We start from the raw sequence: 17,278 nt of genomic DNA on the forward strand, positions 1-17,278 counted from the left end.
CCCCCCCTCGCCGCTTTGTGTAGGTGTTAATCCTCATGGTCTTTTGATCAAAAATATTCCGAACCGATTGTTTCTCGTCTTCGGCCCGCTCGTTCCCGTGCGTGCTAAGTTTCGTTTTAGTTTTTGACTTTTGGCGTGATTGAGTTCGGGATACTATTTCATCTTTTTTTTAATTTTTTTCCGTGGGCGTTGTTGGTTTTTCGTTTGCGTTCTCTCCGCGAGTGATTTTTTTTCTCAGTTTGAAATTGCGAGACCTCCGTTCATGCGCGAGTGGATTGGGAGAAAACGAGATGGGGGCACTTCCGCTTCAAATGTTACCGTTGGGGGGGTTATTCCTACAGCAGGAGTTGGGATCCAGCGGTGTAGATGGTAAAGGAGTGTCGTTTCCTTCGTTATAGTACAGGTGACAGATGGAAACATTTTTCCAATGCCGGTGACGTATTTCATTAACATAATTTTTGGCAAAGAGAGATTTTTGACCTTAGTCACTCTCAAGCTTTGAAGGCTTAAAAATTCACGTCAGCAATCAATGGAGACATTTTTGTTTCCTCCAGCTGGTTCTGGCAAAGATTAAGGAAGAATCTTTTTCCGTGCCAAATTTCGGAAAAAAGTTCCTTGGATGGATTTTTAACATTGGTGGTGTTCATGAAATTACATTTGATAAATTAGTGGCCCATGATAAGTAGTAATTATTCCTCATTTCTCCCGCGTACCTAAAGTTTACTCATTCAAAATTCTATATCTACATCTTACACTGCAAATTGATCCTTACTCGTGTGACGGTGTGCGTTGAGCTCAGTATCCATCAGGATAATTGTTATCCATACTAAAAAGACATTGTACTTTACCGCAGATTTTTATTATAAGGTACAACGCATTGTACCTTAAAATAAAAATCTGCGGAAAAGTGCAATGTCTTTTTAGTATGGATAACAAATAAGTCCACGAAGTAAAGCCTAAAGCAGTAGAATATAAAGGATGATTTGGGATCGTAGATTTTCGCGGCGTTCAGATGAAAGACTCTCCATTCTCGGGATGTCACCCCGGAGGCTGTTTTTCTGACAACAGTTTCGCCCGTGTTTCAACGAGCGTCTTCAGGTCGAAGTGACCTGAAGACGCTCGTTGAAACACGGACGAAACTGTTGTCAGAAAAAAAACCTACGCGGTGACATCCTTAGAATGGAGAGTCTTTCATAAAGAATGATTGCTGTTTATCAGTGTTTGCTATCATTTTATTTTCGAATGTCGTTGGTGAGGTTTCCTATTTTTGCGGTCACCAATGTCGCGAAAGGTTACCAAAACCAGCTATTCAGCAAGCAGTTAATTACGCACGCAAAGATTCTCGGACGTGCACATCCCATGTGACGACCCACGCAGGCATTTATTGGTGTGGTTTCAAGGACTTGCAATACATCAGTTAATGAACCAAACACTGAACGTAAGTGAAACCCTTACAGTCGTTCGTCGGTTTCGTTGGATTAATGCCCCCTTAACAACGATCTACATGTATTATGCGGAATGATATTGATATTATAAGCCATTCGGGTGGGAGACTTGTCTTCGCTCGCAATATTTGGCAAAATTGTAATAGGAGGTGTGTCGTAATTGATTTGGGCTGTAGAATGTCTAAATTTGTGATGTGCATATCTGATAATAGCTCACGTATCTCTTAATATATTTTATAATTCCGTTGTACTCTCCTGAATGACGAATCTTGAGCATGTGAGGATTTGGCGTGAACCTATCCCGTGAGTCGAAACTTTGTTGCACGTACTGGGTGTAAATACCAGAATCTGATGGAACTTCAACCCTCAAATTGACGTACTGCAAAATGAAGGCATGTTTTTATTTAAAAAATGAGTATTGGTGAATTTAAAAAATTAGTTTTGTTTTAATGAATAATGTCCACTAAGTTACTCTAGAGTCTGTTACCTTTAAAGTTTCGCAACTTCGCGCACTATTTACGTAGCTGGAATTACAATAATTTCGTCATCTTGTTTCTTGTCCCATGTTGTTTTGTGTCCTGTTCCGTCCACTCTTCCCAATTTTCCACCTTGTGCGTTGAGGGAAGAGAAGAGAGGAGGTCGCGATAAAGGAAGGGGGGGGAAAAAACGAACAAGTACGCATCGGAAAGGGGAAGAAAAAGACGGCCGTCGGGCACGCTAATGGATGAGTCAACTCCTCAACTTTCCGCCGCCTCAGGGCTAAGGGGGGGTGGGAAAGGTTTTGTGTGGTAAGAGCCACCCCACCTCCTTTAAGAGATACCCTGCCGCGCACGGCCGCTCGCGGCGGCACCGTCGCCTCAACCCCAATTACCCTCCCTTTATAATAATTTTTTGCCCTCTCCGGCCCTTCTCGCATTGCGCCCCTTCCATTCTCTCGTCTTCTTCTTATTCTTTCGCTCTTCATTTTTTTTATCTCCCTCCGCGTCCCTTCCCATCCCCCTTAAATCTTCAGCTCTCCCCAAGTCTTCCCATCTTGTCGTGGAAATGACGTGGAGAACTTGTGCGTAGGCGGCGTTTTTAAGAGTTCGCGTGCAGTTAGTTCCCTTCCATCCAAGGCCTCATTTCGTCTTCGAGCGCGTTTGATTTTTTTTGCGGCTATTCAAATACACTTTTTTTTCCTCGATCTTCTCCCATTGAAATTCTGGAAGCGGTGGTGCAAAAACAATTTAGCGCTGGATCCGATAAGATGAGGGAGGCCTTCTGGGTAAAGAGTGAGCACGGACAGTTTCAAAGACTTGCCATATAGATAAGATATGTATGTAAGTCGTTGCATGTGCATGCCTATCCATATGTGCGCGAAATTATGTCGCAAAAAAAATAATGCTCAGGTGTGTCTCGTCATCCATTCCCTTAATTTGCCACCTCATTATGGATTTAAATTTATTGCCCGCGACCATTCGGGTTGCGGCGGAGGAAAGGTTGCATTTGCCACCTAAATTTTTTAACGGACGTCGTTAATAGCTTTCATGCGCGGAGGAAATATATGAATCCATCGCCATTTTCTTCGGTGCGTTTCTTTACGAGTTTATTGGTGTGGTCCAGAGATGTTTTATTGCACGATATTGTTTGAACGCGCTTTTTTAAATTGATTTGCGGTGGAGATTTTGTTTTAATTTGGTGAAATATGCGTGTACGTCAATAATTAACTCGAAAAACTTGATAGAGACTTGAGACAATGATCATCAAAGTAATTTCCTGAAATTTATCTCACTTTTCTGTATATTACACCTGTTGTGCATTCAGAGACACTTATCCCATCTCTTTACAAGTCCTTGATAGTCGACAGCAAGAAGAAATCTTTTGTTTGCTGTCGCAGTCAATGATTTTTAATAGGGGCCGCACTGATGAAAATCACTGGGGGCCGATGGACTATTCGGTGGATGTTCCAAGCGTTCCCAATGAAATATTGCTCGTAACAGCTGTTCTTCTCGTGTACACTAATAAATGCTGTTCATGCCGTGTACACTAATGCAACACTGGCACTGGCTGCCACTGCCTGACCGCGAGGTGTCACGCAGCCTATACCGCAACATACTATACCGTGTATATTTGCTGTTAGCTGGGCAAGCATGTGTGCATAATTTAAACGTCGTATAAGGTGATCTGACGGTTGCTGCTTATTTATAGACTTACCCTCATACTATGTAAGTCCAACCACCCCATCCCACGAGTCCAAATATTACTTGAGCATGAGTCGAACTATCCCCATGCTGTCACAAACTATAGCATATCAGGGAATTAACTCACAAAATGAAATCCACTCATACAAGCAATTTTGAACGAACTAGAATATCTAGGTTTCAACTACTTCTCATTCGAAATGATAAAATTGATCATGATATTTATGATAATATCTAGATAGAATAGTGGCTGCAAATTTGGTAATTATTATTGATATACTTATGGTGAAGGTATGTTTCGGATGGACACAGGTTATACAACTGTTTATCGATACATTTTTTTCCTGTTTTAATAAAATGCGAACTAATATCCGACATTACAGTTAGTCTGTCTTCCATTCCGCGTACATATTTCCTTCATTCATTCCATTCAACATGCCCATCTTATTACTACCCCTTCCTCGTTTGCTTAACATTCTCCCCTCTATCACAGTCCTCAACATCCCATTGCCAATCAAAATGCTCTGAATCCATCTTTCCTTTCTCTTTATTCTTTCTTCAAACAGTCCCATCTCCCTCCCCTAACAGGTACTTCCTCGTTTGTTTTCTTTCCGCCCATTTTGCCTTTTCCATCCATACTTAAACCCCATTATCTCAAAAGACTCCAATCTATGCCTATCATTTTGCCCCAATGACCATGTTTCCGTGCAAAACCTCGCCCCATATAAAAAGAAACTGAGCTACCATTTAAAAGATATATCTCTTGGACGACTTTGATAGTAAACAAAAACTATTGATAACAAATTTGATCGTTGGCGGAAAAAAATGATGCCAAATTTGTTGATTTTTCGTTTTCACCATTTGATCTCTCTCTTAGGTACCAATGGAAATTTTCGTGCATTAATAGTAGAGAATTACCCGAATGGTATTCTTCTCTCTCCCGTGCTTCAGTTTTAGTCCATGAATAACTTTTTGCTCGCCGTTATTGCGACCTTTTCAGGTAGCCTCCTCCCGGGGGGGTGTTGATTACTGATGTGCTCTTAATTATAACCAGATTTTATTTTCGGAAATTTTCGGAGAGGAGAAGATCATCACCATACGGTAAAGGTGATTCCTAAGGCGCCTTGGTTCACCGAAGAGCAAGTTTTAATTCTGATCGAAACGTTCCTGCGCGCAATGTTTGTTATTTTTTTCGTTTTTGAATTGGCGAATCCGGCTCCCCGGCGTCCCTTGCAATTGAAAAATAATTGCTAGAAAGTGGTTGGCTGTAACGGTACTCTTCGCGTAGGAATCGGTAGGAGGTACGTTGAGCTCGCACAGATCTCCCCCGTCCCTCTCTTACGAGAGAGCTCTTTAAAGGTTGCGAGGGGTTGTGGGGGGAGGAGGGGAGGAGAGTTTTCTTTTCCTGCACGCAGCCCGCTCGTAATCGCTTGCCATTTCCATTCCCGTTCTTTTTTCGTGCGACTTGTTGCACGCCGGCGCTTGTCCGTTTGTGTGTGTTTGTGTTTGTGTGCGTGTGCGCGCGTATGTTTTCTTTTTTTTTTCGATATACCGAGCGCTTCCGCCACTTCGACTGTTTCGAACGGGAGATCTACTTCGTCTATTCACGGCGACTCAGCGGATTGCGACACTCCGTTTCATTCATCAATTCATTCATTAATCGCGCACATTACCCGCGTCATCGGGTTGGATTCGAGTTGCGCGCCGATTAGAGTTGGTGTTCGGCGTAGATGCGACCCAGCACACCTTGTGCTTTCGGGGCTGAAAAATGTTTTTCTTTCTCTCAATGATTTAGTTACGAAGATGTATTTCGTTCCACCGAGGGATTGCCGAAGTTTTCCGTAGACAATTTACCTCAATTTCTTTTATTTCCTCAGTCAGTAGGGTAACACCCTCACAAATGCATACATATTTATTTGTATATATGTATATAGGCAAAATATATACACAAAAATGCTAGAAGACCTAAAGGACATCCCAGTAAATGAATTTCAGAAATGTTTCGAACAATGGAAGCATCGTTTGAAGAAGTGCATTGTGGTCAATGGGGAATACTTTGAAGGTGAACAAAATTAAAAACAACATTCCTGTTATTTTTGGGTCCCCCTTCGTGTGTGTGTGTGTATATATATATATATATATATATATATATATATATATATATATATATATATATATATATATATATATAACACTTTTTGAAAGTCTCACGGACGTAAATAATAATGTATAATACTTAGCGCTAGTGGACACAGACAAAAACAAAGAAACACAAAAAAGAGACTCACTATTTTTCGAATTTTCGGTGTTCGTGGCCACCTATATAAGCATATATATATATATATATATATATATATATATATATATATATATATATATATATATATGCATACATACATGTACATACACAATGGTCGGGGCTCAATGGTGCAAAACTCCGAGAATGTATATACTCCTATTTACATTGATTTATGCATATCGAATTAAAATTGAGTACCCATGGTTAAGAATGAGTTGATTTTCATGGTTTATGATCGAAGATTCTGAGACCTGATAGTCCAGTAAGTAGAACGATGGTTTACTGAAGGGAGGGGCCTTGGTTCGATTCCCGGGCACCACCCTGGAAACCCTCAATTTCACCCGAACTGTGTAAATGTTCTGGTACCATATCTCCGTGGGAAAATATAAGCGGCACAGAGATAGGATCCTATCCCCTCCCTCCTTATAACCCTGTTAATGCGTGAATTTAACTCAACTTTGGGCTTAATAATAGGTGAGCTCTACCATCACCTATTCGGGTTGAAAACTGTGGTTGGCGGATCGTGGATATTCCTTATTGATATTGCTGAAAGATAGTATGTAACATTTGATCTTCTTGGTTTTGTATTGTGAAACTGTACTCGATTGTAATTGAGGAAGTTTCAAGTGTCTGGGTAGGAAGTAACGGTCAATACTGGCGAGAAAGCCAATCCACAAATTATACTTTTTGGAAGTTAGTCCTATTTTAGTACCATGGTATGCTACTTGTATACGAATGTATGGTCTGGTATAAAGGTGGTCGCTTCTGATCAAACCGACCTCGTGTGAGATTCCTACATGTGCGCTAGTAGCCAGAGACGGGAGCGTGACAAAACAATGAAGATTAAAAGTCTCCGAAGTGGAGGGGTTGCTCGGAACATCGATATCGCCATGCGAAACTCGCTCGCATCACCGTATGTGTGCGTGGTGGATGAGAGGCGTGCGTCTAGAGACCTCGACCTTGGTGTCCTTGTACGATAGTGATAGGGCGTCGGGCCAATCGGGTGCGCCCGGCAATTGCAGCCGATCAGTCCGAAGACAATTAAAACCTTCTGTGGAAGGGTGTCACTATCGGTCGAGCCCATGAATGTCGATCACGTCTGTCTCGGGAGGACGGTGGGACTGGGGTAGAGCGTGGGAGGACGTCGCGTGTGCAACCCCATTCATTATTCTCTCCGCTCGGCGAGCTCCGAAGAGTTATTACCGCACCATAATCCTTCATCGTAATTGATACAGCGCACCCTTACAGCTATAACCAACTCGTTTCTAGTTCTCTTCAGTTCGTTCTAGTTCTCGGATTTTCGCCTAAATGAAAATAAAAGAAAATCCCTCCTTTTACTCAAGTCCTCTCTCTTTATTTATTTACACACACAATTACGTTGCAATTAGGCGATTTTACTGGTGGCAACGGTCAAGTTTGGTCAAAGATAACTCTTACAACGAAAATTACATACGTACACATATAAAAACGGATAAGAGACAAAATATTTGCACATACAATGACACTTCCATATCACATACAAACAAACTTCCACATCACATACTAAATGCCGTCCACATCACATATAAACAATAACTACGAAGAAGTTTATCACCCAGTGGCTGCTTTACATTTAAACTTAAAACTTCTAAAATTGGATGGAAAGGGCTCAAACAAACCTCCAGGCAGCTGGTTCCAATCAATAATAGTTCTGTTTAAAAAAAGAGTATTTTTTCTTATTTGTTTTTTTGCGTCCTTGTTTTTATTTTGAAACTATGGTCGTTTTTTCCCTTAAAGTTAGGCTTTTCTATCCCTTGCCATAAATTTTCCCACGCTTCGTCCTTTTTAACAATTCTATACATCGCTCCTAACCTACTCCTTTTTCTTCTATTTTTCAAACTCTCCCATTTCAGTATATCTAACATTTCTGACACTATCTGTTCTTTTGTACCTTCCGAGTACATATCTTGCTGCCTTTCTTTGAACTTTTTCTATCTTTTTAATATGTCCCACCTCATATGGATCACATACTATGGACGAGTATTCTAGGATAGGGAAGTCTCTCTTTCTCTATTGGACGAAAGGGTTTCAGTAGCTTGAGCACAGGACAGATATCTCCCTCGAAATGAAAAAAAAGTACTTACGCGAGACCTATGTTTAACACGTCATCGCTGTCAAAGATAAAAGTTGACTATATCCCTCATATCTCCGTATAAATCGAAACATTTCCGGTGCAAAGGTGTCGGAATTATGTGCCGACTAAAATTAATGCACTCCTATCGCGTTTCCTTTCCCGCGCAGCCTTGGCTATCTGTATAGTTTCGCTCAAATGGACCTAAATATTGTAATTTACGCCTTCCGCACCGGAATTGGAACGCGAATATTTTTGGGGCGTACGAGAGCGTTTAGCTTTCATTGCGAGGGAGGAGTGTTGGTGGTGGTGGGCTCTCGTATTTCATGTTAATCGTTTTGTATAACGATCCGGAAGTGTCCCTAAATTGTATCTCTCAGAAACGGTTTTATTTGCCGTGTAATTAGCGCTCGGATTAGACACAGGGAAGCGCTCGTTTCTGATCGTCGTTGATAACGCAATTACTTATGCAGCGAGGAAGTGCGTCCGCGGATTCAGTGATATGTTATTTCCAAAAACAAAAAAAAACTCGACATTTCGGCGGAGCTTGATGTAGCATCTCAAAAATATACTTAATGTACCCACCCTCTCCCCCACGCCTCTCCACGAATCTCCTTTACCCCTGTTTCTTATTTAATTTTGAAACAATGGACACATTTTCCTTGCCCTCCGAACCACGTCTCTCGGCAGTCCAAGGCTGTGAGAAGTTTCAAGCACTGCCCGTGGAATTCACTCCCCCGACCTCGGGAGAAGACACCCTTCCTTTGCTTCGTCCGTCCCTTTTGTGTGCGTCCGATTCGACTCCCTATTAAACCGCCAGCTTTTGTGCCCGGCCGTGGATGGTGCTCGAAGCAGTCGTCGTAGTTATTACTGGAGGTGACGGAGAGATAAGGTCATTTGCGCCATTGGGGATAGATGGGTGTTCTGGTAGAGGTAGGATATTTTAGGGGAAACCCTACGTCAGCATTAGCCTAATCTAATGATGATAGGTGTCAAGGGATTACACCGTTTAACGCCCCATCCGACATACGATTCAGGAGATATAGGGAGAGGAATGAGTGAGCTATTGAAGAATATACTCAAAGATGAACTGGTAATGGACAAGTATGAAAGAAGTTTAATTTTATGGTTTGGTCATTTTATGAGAGTAGATGAGAGTTGAATAACCCAAAATGATGCATTGAGATAGGTGTGAATTGTTTGAGAATAGGGGGAACCTATACCGTGAAAGTCGTAGTAGCGATTAGCGGAAGCGTTCAACAGCCGAGGTAATTTGCGCCGTTACGTATAGGGTCTTCAAATTTAACATACAAGCTTGTACATTCAGGTGGGCAACGCACTGCACATAACACCGACAGTAGGGTTCAGGATATCTCTGAAAAATCCTGCGTGTTGGTACATGCACTCACCTACCGATGACGATTCGCATTTATTTTTATGTAAGTATTAGTTTTAATTCAACATCTTTGTAAATACACATTTTTGTGTCAATATTATCGTCAAAACACATTGTCATAAGAAATAACAGAGTAATCCACAGAATTATTATTTGTAGATAGAATATAGATGAATCGAGCAAAGCATCTGGTAAAGTCGTAATAATACATCTATCTCGCATTAGTTAACTATTTAGGTTAACAAGTGGGCTTAGTTAGGTTAACAGTGGCTTAGGTTAGGTTAACTTAACACCATACATGTACGTATTCAGTTATAATAAACTTGAATGCTGAATCATTGACCTGGATATTCATGAGATGGCGGATCGTGTATGTAAACTTTTATGCCACTCCTTTTTATTGGACATTGTTGCTTTGGCAGAAATATCTAGTTCCATTTTGACGAGTAACCGTAAATATACGTATATGTATTTGACCCGCGAGGCGTGAAGTACTTTGGTGTATCAAGACATTCGCCTTGGTTTCGTAGAAGGAATTATATTGAAGTGATTACATACGATGAAATGTGCAGCGAAAAAAATTACTTGTAATCCTTAATCAAGCTTAAGCGTCCGTAACGTAAAGTCCGTAACACAACGCCCGTAACGTAACACCAATAACGTAACGTCCTTGACGTAACGTTAGTATTTCAAATTATACGTTATGATTTTCGTAAATTTTTCCCTTTTATGCTAACCTAACCTAATCCGAATTGTATGGGAATGATAACATGCAGAAGTTGGGGAAAATAGTTATTTTTTTAGGAATTTCATTTTAAAAACGGATGCATTCCTAGTTAAGTTTTTAACTTTTAAATTCTGTTACTTAACGTGCATCATCTACAAAATACTCCGAAAGCCTTTGCAAGGGCGTGTTGTGGGTTTTACAGCTCCAACCTTCTCCTAATGTTATTCAATTAATTTATAATTTTAATATATATTTGCACTCACCCTCCTTATGGACTACAACCAAAGCGTGGTGGAGGGTTTGTGCTCTCTGATAACCCCTAGAGATTTTCTGTCGGGAGCAGTGATATTTGCCCCTGGTAGGGTCATCCAGGGCAGAGGATTAAAAGGTGAAGTGGGCTGAAAGGAAAAGAAACGCGGAAGAACCGGGCATTGTGTGGAAGGAGATAGGACTGTTGAGAGTATTCTAAAGGAGGCAAGAAAGATTGATTCAGGGCGTTTTGATCAGCGATGGGATGTTGAGTCTTTAAGTAAACATATTCGGGCGTTAGGGTTCGACTTAGTGATAGAGGAGAGAATGTTGGGTGAGCGAGGCGTAGGGAGGAAAGGATTAGACATTTTAGACGGAATGAAGGGAGGCCAAAGAATGATTCAAGCAGTGTATTGAGTGTCGTATTAAATGGGGCTTAGAGGTGTGTTTTGTGTTTCGGTCCATGAGCCTATCAAAAGACTGCGAATAAGACTGCTGTTAAATAAAATATGAATCGTGGCACGTCGTTCTCACATTCCATCTGTCTTCCATTCGCTCCGCGTTATTTCCAGCTCCTCCTTCCCCTTGCCTCGGAGGTCGAGTGAGGAGGGGAAACATGGGATGGAAGACATCCTGCTTATTCCATCCACTTCGTCTACCATCATCCATTACTCGCGTCATTCCCTCCTTGCCTGCCACCTTGCACCTGCCACTCTGCCGTTCGGTCGTTGCACACCTCTATTCTCCGCGGTGTGAAATCCCCAACGTGGAGAGAGGAGAGGTGGGATAAGTCATTTGAATATCACGCGGAATGATCGGAGCTTTACCAATTTCATTTGTAAAAAACCAAAAATCCCCCACTCCAGTGAACTAGTTCAGGGGTGGATGCAGAATTTCTATTTTTGAGTGGTTGCTATCTTATCGTTGTTATCGTATATTTTACCTAACTATCATTATACATATTTATTTATATATTTATTAAAATTGTTTTGAGATTCTGAAAGTTTTGACAGTGGTGCAAAATGACCATAGCTGTTGATGCACCCTAAAAAACCCAATACTGCTACTATTATTATCAATAGCAATCCATGGTCACAGTAGGTTTTTGATGTGTCCGATACTCAGATACTTCAAATATTTCTCAGCTCAACTTAGATCAGCCATTATTAAACAATCTGAAACCTGCACAAACCATTCTCTCGATTTGCAAATTTGGCCTCTGTAATTTACAATTCAGGCCTCCTTTCATTCCGTGCAACATGTCAATTATTTTCTTGCTTCTGCCTCGTCTCCCTAAAATTCTACTAAATACCACTGTATTCAACAGACCATTGCCACTCCATATGCCATGCTTCCATTTGCCCTCCCTTATTTGAAATTTTCCAAACAGTATTCCCACCTTCCCCAGCATACTTAGAATTACCTCGTTTGGGTTACTATCAGTTCATGGAGTCTTTTAAGAAGTTTATGATAGATAACCCCAAAATATTACAGAACTGGAGTGTTTTTTTATTCATAGTTAAAGCTTGTTTTCAGAAAAAGAATCTTTGACGTTTCGTATCACTTTTTGCCAATCTAATGATAACTGCCTCACTTTCAAGCTCAGTGCCCCTGTTGAGATGCGTCATGACCCTGAACCCGCCACTGCAAGTCTTTTTCGGGCCATTCCGTGGCTGCTTGGAATATTATTTTCACCCGGAGTGAAGGCAGGAATAATTTAGCAGCATAGATTTCTCCGGTCGCTGGTGAAGTTAAAAAAATATTATTAGCGGTACCATTACCCTGCTTATCCATTAGAAAACTGTTAGAAGTGGGCCATCAGGGACACCCTCGGAAAATCTAATTAAGTATTTTTTTCAGTTAGTATTGTATCACTGTGAAAATATCTCCTTTCAACTATTACGAAGAAAGGTGCGATATGTTGGAAATGGAACACAAAAATGTTTAATATATTAGTAATTTAACAATAGAGAAGTAATTATTTCAAGAAATACTGCAGCAGTGGAAAGTTGCTAATAATTTAGACAGTGATGTATTTCAAGCCCCTCGTAACCCACCAATGTGGTTTTAAAAGTACAAAAACAAGACCCAAAAAACTTGACATTTATTTTTCTGCAATGCATTACCGTATTGTAAGAGAAATACGACATCATTGAGATGAACCAGAGATGAGAGCATTAACTATTATTAATATATCAGGGGCTACATTAGGTGCAAACACCAATTCACCCTACGGAATAATCAAAACATTCTAAATGTCTTCAACGACTCTCTCTCACAGTCGAATACGATATTTTTGGCGCACCTGCTTGCTTGTGCCATAGGGTTAAAATTTTACCTTGGATTTTGATGCAACCCAGTATTATTTCTGACTAAATGCTGTTCGTTTTTCCATTTTCAAACAAAGACCTTACGTGATGATGTGACAGCTTATTTTTACGCAAACATGTCCCATTAAAATGGTATTTTTTCATTGGTTTCCTGGTCTGGCCGAAGTGATTAATTGTGACATTCGGTCTGAGGCAGTCATCAATTTAAATCGCTTCTGTCATTTTTCGTCACACGGTTCCAGAAAGCATAGTCGTGCATTACGGAGACAAATCCGATTCATTCGTCAGTCCCGAATGGTGCTGAGGATGTCGTTTCGCTTACGAAATGAATTCTTATGATCATTCGGTCACTTAGGGAAAGCGGTTCTCCCTACCTCCGCCAGATGGGAGGGAGAGTCTTTGATCTTCGGGCGAGCCGGGCGTCTATGTGACAACCTGGTGGCGATCCCTGTCACTAAAGTTAACCCTTGGTACTGTCCCCCCGTATGATTGAAATTGGTGATCCTATGTTTTCATCCCTCAATTATAAATCCATTTCTTTCGCAAGGAGCATGGACTCGCACTGATTTAGGTTGGCTGTAAAACGGTTGCTTCGAGACGACAGGTATAACTAATTTTCATGAAATTTTCCTTAATTCTTGAAAGGCACTCCAATGAAATAAATTACCATTATAAAACAAGTCTTTGTTTTTGACCAAAATTGACATGGAAAATCCGAGATTTTACTCTTGCTGGTACGAATTTAAGAGGACTACTTAGAGTTGAAGTATAGATTTAGCGTGCAAAAATATGCACATATTGTCCTCATAAAAACTGTTGTCAACGTGGGTATTATGTAAGAGGTGTAATAGCGTTAACAAAAGAACGCATGCCTATCTTTTTTGAGATGGTTATGATCAGTTTGTGGGGAAATATTGCGGGAACAACATGGTTTCAAACTTCGGCGCCTAATAAATAGTCCAAAATAAGTTTTTGAGCAGGTTATAGTAGGAAATGATGACAGCTTAGAAAGCGCTTAAAAACCGTGTATTCACCTCGCATCTGTTGACGAAATACGTACGAATGGTTGTTACATTATTTTTCATCTCTCGTCAGTAATGCATAAGAAAGGTGACATATTGACTCTTGCAGCCATGATCCGACCACCTGAAGTCTTTACTTTCGCCTTTAAAGTGACTTTGTTATAATTGCATCTATGCGAGAATAATATATTAATTCAATCTAGCGTCGTTAAGCTGGGGAATCTAGCCTTGGGGACAAGTGACCTGTTGTGAACTTTTTCCCATGATTCTGCGTGTTGAGAGCGTGAAAGTCATGAAAATTATATCAAAACCAGTTTCATGTTTTCAATTCTTGGGAGCTTTGAAATAAACTTCCTAGACACAAGAAATGAAAATTAATTTTTTTTAGATTTTTCAAAGCACATGGTTTGAAGTTTGATTGATAATTTCTAATTTGATCAATTCGTTAGAAAGGTTGGCACGCACAATTTGAAGAGGTTTTCGACCAACGTCTGCGTTTGCATGGTACCCTGTTAATCACACTAGTAAACGTGTTTTGTGTGTACCAGCGTATTATTTTACACAAGGCCTGCGCGATTCCAAACCACACTTTGTCCCAAAATTCAGATCTACATGTAAATGAATCACTATGTAGTTGCTTAAAGGTTAGAATCTAAAAATAATATCCATGCAATGCATAAGGTGGATGTTACTGTTGCGGCATCTCCCGCAGTTTCTCTGGAAAAATGGTTTTCTTCTTGTTTTGCGAATAATTAGGGGATTCTTTGGCAGCAAACCTCTTCAACTCCTCTCGTTTTACCGCATTCATTTTCATCTACTTAAGCCCAACTAGTCACCGGCGCGATATATGGCAGGGGGTTCAACCACACCATGCATGCAAAGTACTCGAGGAGATCACCAGATCTTTCATTACTCGAGGAGATACACTCAAGGAGGTAATAAGAAATTTTTATGTTTGTGTAAATCGTGATTCCTGCATTTTTCTTAAACTGGTCTAGATACCGTAGTCAATTAAATCCACATGTTGTCCCTAATATCCCCAAAGCCGCCGGAAGGGCACGTGACGGGGACAACAGCCATATAGTTAACAACTGCTTTTATTGGAAATATGGAGTTCAATGAACTATGCCCAATACACTCTCACCCACTCTTTGGAGAATGTATTGTTACGCTGCCATTTCAGCTCACTTAATTTTCATCCTTAGCCTGCGGTGACATGGTTCAAAATAATATAGCCTACATTCATATTTTACACCCGAGGCCCATGTTTTACCTCAATTTAACGCTACTCTCCAGACTTAAGATTTGAAATAATTCCTTTGGGACGACAAAAGATTTTTTTCTTTTTTTTATTGAAGTCGATTTCCGCCTGGTAAAAGGCGTTGCTCACAGCTTTACGTGTCCCCAGTATTGAAGCTTTTTAGTATTTGAAAGTAAGTTTTTAACATTCCATAAGACATGTTTTATTTGTGCGAGATACTGATTTCACCACCAAAGGCACTGTTAAGCATGTGTGTATGTTTGTGTATGTATGTATGTATAAATATATATATATATATATATATATATATATATATATATATATATATATATATATATATATATATATATATATATATATATGAATGTTAGGCAAGCGAGGAAAGGGAAGGAACAGAATAGGGATGTTGGACGGGATGAAGGGAGGAAGAAAGTACTCAGAGATGAAGAGGGGTCTGAGGTAGAGTAGGATACTGGATTTTGCATTTTGTTAGGAATCACAAAATATTTATTTAGTAGCTGTGTCCATCCAAAAAAACCTACCGTAACCGGTAGATTACCTAATAATATATATATATATATATATATATATATATTTTTAACGTGTGTGTGTGTGTGTATATATATATATATATATATATATACACACACACACACACGTTAAAAAAATTGTCTAGATTTTATCCCAAACAAGGGGAGATCATGTTTTACGATAATAATTTTATTTCCCGAGGGAAAATAACTATGTGCTTCAAAAGTTCCTGGTTCATAGGAATACTTCTCGAAAGGATTCAAGAGACCTAATGGATACGTCTGTTTCGCTTGGTCGCACATCTTGTTTGACTGGAAACATCTGGTTGCATTGCTCACGTACGATTGGACACGAAACCTGTGCAGCGCTTACTTACACTTCGTGAAATGGCAAAGTAGGTTCACAGGAAATTGCATTGCAGGAAGCGAGCAGGGTGTGAAATGAAGAGAAAGTGAAAATGTCAACGACAGGCAGGCAATGTGTGTAAAAACTTCGTTTCCTTCGGCGTATACTAACTCTCCACTCCCCCCTTATCCGTCCTTCCTTTGCTCGACGTACACGTGCGGTTCTAAAACCTTGCAGTGGGACAATTTCGATTTGTAACAGGTCGATTCGGTTGTCTTCGACAACCCAACCGAACGGGAGAGAGGTCGTTCACTCCTCTTAAGAATTGTGAGAATTTTACTTTTATTTCCATAGAAACACGATCGCATTTCTCTTAATATGTGCTCTGGAGTGTTGGGAAAGGTTTTCAAGTACGGTATCTGTAAACATTTAAGGAAGAAATAACGAAATAACGCAGTGCCAAGTCTTCTAGACGGAACAAATTATGTCATTGAAGTGATGGAAATAATTTTTGTTAGCGGTTTTGACTGCACTGCAGTATTTTGTTTGAAACAGTATCCGGGCATACGAGACGTTCTGCTAGCAAGAATTATAATGAACTAAGAAATATTTTGTGAATACAAGTATTTTTTTAGTACAATGTATAATAAGGGTATCAAGCTACAGCTACACAGTACCCCAATACATGTGGCGTGGGTTTTAGGACATCAGGCTTTTAGGTATCAGTATTCATTCATTCATGAGTATAGATATAATTTGCACATATTCATAAGCACGCACTCGTGAAAATACACACCCATCCACACCACGCAATAACGGGTCCGTTCAAGTAAATTATTAGAGATCTTTGCTTTTTGAATTAGAGTAAGAGCGGTTGCGTCTTGATTACTTACCGCGCGAGTCAAGAACGACTACGAGAACGTCTTAAGTGTTGGTGCCATCTCTGGATTACCTAGTTTTAGAGTTTTTTTTCCTGAGCGCCCTATTCGATTCAGATCTCGTATCGTTCTTGGGTAAAGAAACATTTTAAAACTGTCAGGTTTAAGAATACACCTCTCTTATCTTCAATTTAAGCTCACCTCTATGTAATGTACATGAATTGGAAACGGAAGAAGTATGTGCTGACAGATTAATATGGAGAAATTAGCGGTAGAAGTATGTTTCCTCTGATGACATTAAATGGGCCTTTTTTTCACTTAACCTACCCATAAAGGGAACGGCTCGGAGATGTGGGCATGTAAAGGGTGCTTTCCAAAAGTAATGCAATTTTATGTACTGATCATCAACGGATTTGGATCGATTCCGCCTCTTAGTAGTAAGATTTCGTCCAAAACTCAAGTCTCTTCGGAGGAGCACAGGTTTGACCGAGTCGCCTCCGAGCTA

The 17,278-nt window shown here is 40.2% G+C and overlaps 1 protein-coding gene across 1 annotated transcript in view; it reads left to right on the plus strand.

The window, feature by feature from the left end:
• pnt (ETS transcription factor pointed) overlaps positions 1–17,278 on the plus strand; it is a 677,261-nt gene that overhangs the window by 258,129 nt on the left and 401,854 nt on the right. The gene's annotated exons all lie outside the window — the stretch shown is intronic.

This window comes from Hetaerina americana, unplaced genomic scaffold, assembly GCF_022747635.1.
Source record: "Hetaerina americana unplaced genomic scaffold, ioHetAmer1.1.p SCAF_9, whole genome shotgun sequence".
NCBI lineage: Eukaryota > Metazoa > Arthropoda > Insecta > Odonata > Calopterygidae > Hetaerina > Hetaerina americana.